Below are 7,463 nucleotides of genomic sequence, written 5' to 3' on the forward strand. Positions count from 1 at the left end.
GGGTCTCCTGAGAACGGATAAACCAATTTTTTTTCTATTTTTTTCCCCCAACAACTCAACACAACCATAAAAGTAACCATGGATTTTATTGTCATGCTAGCAATGGTTGCCACAGAAACAGAGTGACAAACACTAAAGCTGATACAGTCCTCTTCACATCTTTTTGCTTCCAGGTCATTTATCCATTTCCAGAGCTCAGTTATTTACTCAAAGAATTCACTACCTATGAATTCAAAGATATTGGAATACAGCAGGAGCTCTTGGCGAAATGGTGAAGAAATACAGTTTCCTAACCCGTAAACTTCCCTCAGCTCCCCAACACACAGACAACCACACACACACAAACGCACACTACATTTGTAAGTCCTAATTCCACATATGGCACTATGGTTGCACATCTCTTCACAAGGTGGTGCATTAGTAGGGCCTACTCTTCACAGGGTATGGGTTGCTTTGGTTCAACCATATTCCTATCAAAACATTTATATCCAGTTAAATCAAGGAATTATCTACACCACTGTGTTGATATTACCTTCTAAATCAAAACAAATTGATAAGCCACAATAAGGAAATAGGCATGTCAAAAGTTAATTTGCCATTAATTCTGGTCTTGGTTATTAATGGTTGAGAAAAAAATTATGTGAAAGAAATTTTGTTATTTGAATTATATGTTCTTCAGTGTGATCAGTATAAAAATGCTTGCTTGCATTGAAATGTACTTTGATGTTCTTGTCATGAGAGTGAAATAAGTGGAGTCACCACTGAAATGCAGTACTCTGAGCAGACCAAGGGGCAAAAGTGAAGAGTTAGGTAGCACATAAAGATGGTTTAGATTGTGAGTATTAATATTTTGATCACAATCATTAATGCTTGTTAATAGATGAATAAAATTTATTCTTCATAAATATGCATAATTATAAATGGAATCACATAGACATAGTAGAATATATAAACAGGTATTATAAGGGATTAATGCAATGTTTTCACAAAATCAAATGCTCACTTACCATATACACTCTCCCATCTGTGTTTTCAACAGGGCAATGAAAAAAAGGAATAATAGCTAAATAAGAACCATGATATAATGGTAACGGCTGCATAAATGCCTGTTTCCTTAATACACAACTCTGTGAAATCTGATTTTGAGCAGCATATGTGAAACCTTTTATATTGTCTAAAAATATTTAACTCAAGAGCTTATCTCTCTTAAATTGGCCATGTAAATGCAGAAAGTAGAGACATGCTCAAGCATGAGAGGGCTGATTCTGAAATCCAGTCCCTCGTGAGCTTGTCCAGCTTTGCATGAGTACCAAGAAAAAGAAGATGGATGCTTATAATTTAACCCACACTCAACATACATGTTAGTGAGCATGACTTGATTATTGTTTGCTAGATAGTCAGATTAGAAATTTCTTCCTTGTGTCAGAGGAATGAGAAGTGAGAGCTGGAATGGTTGGTTATAAGCAGAAAACATGACCAAAATATGCCTTACAAAAATATTGAAGATAAATCGAACCCAAGAGAATATACATTTGGAGGCGAAAGAATCGTTTGGGAAACTTGCATTTTGTAAAAGTATTCAAATTCACATTAAAATATCTATATATGCATGTATAACGTATGCAACTATGCAATGTATGACATAAAATATAACATATAACATAAAACAAAACATACTATATAAACTATAGGCTATAAGGCATCCTGACAGGCCAGGGGATCCAGGCCCAGGCCCGCAATGAGCCAGGAACAGGTAGCCGCCATGGCAAAATGTTGGAGATCTGCTTGAAGCTGGGCTTCAAGGGGCTCTCCTTGTCCTCTAGTTGTTGCCTAGAAGAAGCCCTGCAGAGGCCAGTATCATCTGACTTTGAGCTTCAAGGCTTAAGCGAAGCGCTTGATGAAGCTCCAAGGAAAATCTCCTTGCTGGGCCTAGTGAAAATGACCCCAACCTGTTCGTTGCACTGTACGACTGTGGCCAGTGGAGATAACACCCTCAGCATCACTAAAGGTGAAAAGCTCCAGGTCTTAGGCTACAATCACAATGGGGAATGGTATGAAGCTCAAACCAAAAATGGCTAAGGATGGGTCCCAAGCAACTCCATCATACCTGTCAACAGTCTGGAGAAAAATTCCTGGTACCACGGGCCCATGTCCCGGAATGCTGCCGAGTATCTGCTGAACAACGGGATCAACAGCAGCTTCTTGGTGCGGGAAAGCAAGAGCAGTCCTGGCCAGAGATCCATCTTGCTGAGATATGAAGGGAGGGTGTACCACTACAGGATCAACACTGTTTCTCATGGCAAGCTATACATCTCCTCTGAGAGCTGCTTCAACACTTTGATGGAGTTGGTTCACCATCACTCCACAGTGGTAGATGGGCTCATCATCACGCACTCCATTACCCAGCCCCCAAGCACAACAAGCCCACAGTCTATGGCATGTCCCCCAACTACAACAAGTGGGAGATGGAGCCCATGGACATCACCATGAAGCACAGATGGATGGAGGACAATAATGGGAAGTGTACAGGGGCATGTGAAAGAAGTACGGACTGACTGGACCGTGAAGACCCTGAAGGAGGATACCATGGAGGTGGAAGAGTTCCTGAAAGAAGCTGTAGTCATAAAGGAGATCTAGCATCAGAACCTGGTGCAGTTGCTGGGGGTCTGCACCTGGGAGCCCCCTTTCTATATAATTACCAAGTTCATGACTAACGGAAACCTGTTGGACTACCTGAGAGACTATAACTGGCAGGAGGTGAACTCAGTGATGCTGCTGTACATGACTACACAGATCTCCTCAGCCATGGAGTACCTGGAGAAGAAAATCTTCATCCACAGAGATCTTGCTGTCTGAAACTGCCTCACAGGGGAAAACCACTTGGTGAAGGTGGCCAACTTTGGCCTCAACTGATTCATGACGGGGCCACCTACACAGTCCATTGCTGGAGCCAAGTTCCCCATTAAGTGGACTGTACCCAAAACCCTGGTGTATAACAAATTCTCCATCAAGTCTGACATCTGGGCATTTAGAATACTGCTTTGTGAAATTGCTACCTATGGCATGTCACCTTACCCAGGAACTGACCTGTCCCTGGTGTATGAGCTGCTGGAGAAGGACTACCGCATGGAGCACCCAGAAGGCTGTCCAGAGAAGGTCTATGAACTCCTCACATGAGCATGTTGGCAGTGGAGACCCTCTGACTGGCCCTCCTTTGCTGAGATCCACCAAACCTTTGAAATGATGTTCTAAGAATCCAGTATCTCAGACGAAGTGGAAAAGGAGCTGGGGAAGCAAGTTGTGTGAGGCTGCAAGCACCTTCCTGCAGGCCCCAGAGCTGCCCACCAAGACAAGGACCTCCAGGAGAGCTGCTGAGCACAAAGATGACACTGACATACCCAAAAAGCCCCACTCCAAGGGTCAGGGAGAGAGCAACCCCTTGGACCATGAGCCTACTGTGTTTCCACTGCTCCCTTGAAAAGAGTGAGGTGCCCCTGATGGCAGCCTAAACAAAGATGAGCACCTTCTCTCCAAAGAAAAAAGACCAACCTGTTCAGCACCTTGATCAAGAAGAAGATGACCCAACTCCTCCTAAATGCAGCAGCTCCTTTGGGAAGATGGATGGTCAACCAGAGCGCAGGGGGCTAGTGAGGAAGACAGCTAGGAGACTAGCAATGAAGTGCTAGCTCCCAACCCCGCAGACACAGCCGAGCCCACCAAGTCCCCAAAGCCTAGTAATGGAGCTGATGTTCCCAGTGGAAACTTTTGGGAACCTGGGGGCTCGGGCTTCTGTTCTTCCCACCTGTGGAAAAACTCCAGCACACTGATCAGCAGCCAATTAGCAACCAGTGAAGAGGAAGGTGGCAGCAGCTCCAGCAGGCACTTCCTGCAGTCCTGCTCTGCCTCCTGTGTGCCCCACGGGGCCAAGGACACAGAGCAGAAGTCGGTCACGCAGCCTCAGAACCTGCAGTCCACTGGGAGACAGACTCCTCCACATTTGCAGGGCACAAGAGCAAGAAGCCAGCTCTGCCTCGGAAGTGGGCAAGTGAGAACAGGTCTGACCAGGTGACCAGAGGCATGGTGGCCCCTCCATTCCAGCTAGCAAAGAAGAGTGAGGAGGCCGCTGATAAGGTACTCAAAGAGCACGGGGGCCAGCCTACGCTCCAGCCCTCCCTCCCAGTTTGACTCCAAAGCTCCTCCATCAGCATTTCATGATGGCTCCTGACACTGGCCTCCCCTACAAGGAGGAAACTGGGAAAGGAAGTGCCTTAGGGCCCCTGCTGTGGCTGATCCCCTACTCAGCACCAGCAGGAGCACAGGCAGGTGCTTTTGGGGGCCACAGCAAGGCCCAGCCGAAGAATCCAGAGTGAGAAGGCACAAGCACCACTCTGAGTCACCAGGGAGAAGCAAGGGGAGGTTATCCAAGCTCAAGCCCACCTGAAGCCTCTCCTAGCCTCCACAGGGAAACTAAGGAAGCCCTCGCAGAGCCAGGGCCACGAAGCTGCAGGGGAGATGGGCGCCAGTGCCAAAATGAAGTCCACCAGTCTGGTTGTGGATGCTGTGAACAGTGACACCACCAAGCCCAGCCATCCAGGATAAGGCCTCAAAAAGCCTGTGCTCCCATCCACGCCCAAGCCACCATCAGCCACCAAGCCTCGAGGCACCCCCACCAGTCCAGCCCCTGTCCCTTTTGTGTTGCCAGCAACATCCTCAGCACTAGCAGGTGACCAGTCATCCTCCACTGTCTTTGTCCCCCTCATATCAACCCACGTATCACTTAGGAAAACCCACTAGCCCCCAGAGAGGATCACCAGTGGCACCATCACAAAGGGCGTGGTCCTGGATGGCACCAAGGCCCTGTGCCTTGCCATCTCCAGCAACTCTGAACGAATGGCGAGCCACAGTGCAGTGCTGGAGGCTGGCAAAAGCCTCTAACACGTTCCACGTGAGCTATGTGGATTCCATCCAGCAAATGAGGAACACATTGGCTTTCCGAGAGGCCATCAACAAACTGGAGAATAACCTCCCAGAGCTTCAGATCTGCCCAGCCTGAGCCGGGAGTGGCCCAGCAGCCACACAGGACTTTAGCAAGCAAATCAGTTCTGTGGAGATCAGTGACACCATGCCGAGGTGGCAGAAGCCAGGGGTCAGTAGCTAGAACTGCTTGCAGCCTGCCAGGGCTTGCCCTGCCTGACAAAGGACCAGTGAGCCAGTACTTGGCCCAGGGCTCTGCAGCCAGGTGGGACCAGGGTCCCAGAGTCCCACCCAATTACCTATGTTGTGCACAAACTGTCCTCCTGCACCATCTCCTCCCAAGTCTGGCCCTGTGAGCCACCTCTGTGCTGGTGTTTGTGGAGTCCCCTCTCTGTGGACCGCAGCTGGCACACCAGGGCTTACCAGGCTGGCCACCCACTGGTGCAGGGACTATGCTCTCAGGCCAGTTGGGAACAGCCTTGAGGGTCATCCCGGCCTCAATTCTCTCCTGACCTTCTGCTCGGGCTGTGCCCCCACGTGCCATCGCCTCTACCTTCCCTGGAGGGAATCTGCACCTACTGTTCTGACCTTCCACACTGAAGGCCTGTCTGGAGAACTCTGTTCCCAGAAGGTAGCGTGCCTGTGTCACCAGCCAGTCACTGTCCTCGCAGGAAGGACAGCTGTGGATTCAAGGGAACACAGGTGCTAAAACCAGTCAGCCTTGGAGGCCCGACAGAGAGGATCTGGCTGAGGGGTCTTCACTGTTTGTCCTCCCTGTGTCCCAGCATGCAACTCTGGCTCCCTGTGACACGCACTGAGAATTTTGTAGAGAAAGCTTGAGTCCCGAGTGGGTCCTGAGGGTAGGAGTGGAAGGGCTGGCCCAGGGCTGCGCCTGGGCAGGTCTGTGGCAGCCAGGGGACCCTCCTTGCACACATTCAGGTGCCCCAAAAGGACTGGGTTTCTGGCCAATCTCCCTTCCCTCCTTGATCCTCTGAGACAGAGGAGATTCTCATGGGGCCTCCCTCCCCTTGGTGACAAGGCAGTTTTCTGGAGTTCCTGGAACATTTCAAAGTTCTGCCCTCCGCACAGTCACCTGACCCAAAGAGAAGCTGCTGCTAGGCCCCACACACAGAAGGAGTGTCATGGCTTCCCTAAAGACCACCCCCGCTCCCCAGTGCAGGCACCTTGGAACTGCAGATCTTTCATTTAATCACCGTGAGCAACTCTAGCCCCGTGTTCCTGAGAGGCCATCAGGGACTGTTGAGAAAACCACAGACAGGAAACCCCAGGCTTCCTCAGCATGGGCCAGGCTGGCCAGGACCAGAGCCCAGTGCAGACTGGTCCCTCAGGGGCCGGGCCTGGGCCTCCCTGACCTCAGTTGAAGAGCAGGCAAGGTGCAGTCTCCCAAGGCCCTGCTCGCACACAGCCACCTAACTCATGTTCTGTTTTTCTGGAAAAGATGGGTTCTTCTGGATTGTTTTTATGCGATTCTCAGTTTATCACTCCCTGGCTCAGCCAGGGAGGCACCACCACATCGCCAGCGGCCTTGAGATAAAGCCAAATTCCTTCCCTCTCCCCTATTGCCGGTGTCCGCGAGGTACTGGTCTCTCTTCTTACATTTTGCATTTATACTTTGATATTACACTCTTTTGTAGACTTACTCTTTTATAAATGATGAGTATGTAGTTTTCCACTGTAATTCCTTCATGATGCCAGGGGTATCCCCTTTTCTCTCCCTTAGTCCAATACATTTTTTGTTTCTGTATATGACTGTGTGGTTATTTTTTGTTTAATCCAAATCTCTCCTTTGTGGTATTTTTGAAATAAATGTTTATAAAATTTAAAAATATACAGGTTATATAAAATATATAACATGAAATAAATAATATACCTTTGTATGTTTAATTTATAAACATTGATATATTATTTGAATATAATTTTATGTATAGAACAGTCCCAGCTCATGCACAATTGATAATGCCAGTTAGCAGTGACAGGGAGTTCAGTCTCCCAGATGTGAAGAGTAAACACTGGAGAAATGCGGGGGCAAGTGTAGATCTCCCGGGAGGTAGAAGGGGGCCATAGCTGGTATCCTGGTATCCCAAGAAGTGGGAGTATCCTGCCCCTTTTATACATTTTAGAATTCCTTTGTTCTCATCGCCTCTCCCCAACCATCCTGCAAATGTGACCTGTGACCAGTGACTCCTGACCGGAATAAAGCCACACAGGGGTCCAGTCAGGAAGGGTGCTTGCCCCAGAGGCATTCATTAACAGCCCCTTGTTGGGAGGAACAATTCCCTGGAAGCAGGTCCCCTTGATAACAGGTTATAACATGGGAAAGGGCTCTGGAGGTATTCGCATTTCAATACCAGAGGCCAGTGACATGACTTTGGTCACCAGTATGGTGATGTGCCCTGAAGATATTAACATTCCAGTACCTTTGAATCAGCTTACATCTTCCCAGACTGACTTAGCCGCCTTCTTTCCAA

The 7,463-nt window shown here is 48.5% G+C and overlaps 1 pseudogene across 1 annotated transcript; it reads left to right on the top strand.

Annotated features, from left to right (window-relative positions):
* The first annotated feature begins 1,770 nt into the window (after positions 1–1,770).
* LOC306655744 (tyrosine-protein kinase ABL1-like) lies at positions 1,771–5,158 on the top strand (annotated as a pseudogene). Its single transcript has one exon. The product of its transcript is annotated as a tyrosine-protein kinase ABL1-like (transcript).
* Positions 5,159–7,463: the final 2,305 nt, after the last annotated feature.

Source organism: Sciurus vulgaris (genome assembly GCF_902686455.1).
Source record: "Sciurus vulgaris genome assembly, chromosome: 3".
Lineage (NCBI taxonomy): Eukaryota > Metazoa > Chordata > Mammalia > Rodentia > Sciuridae > Sciurus > Sciurus vulgaris.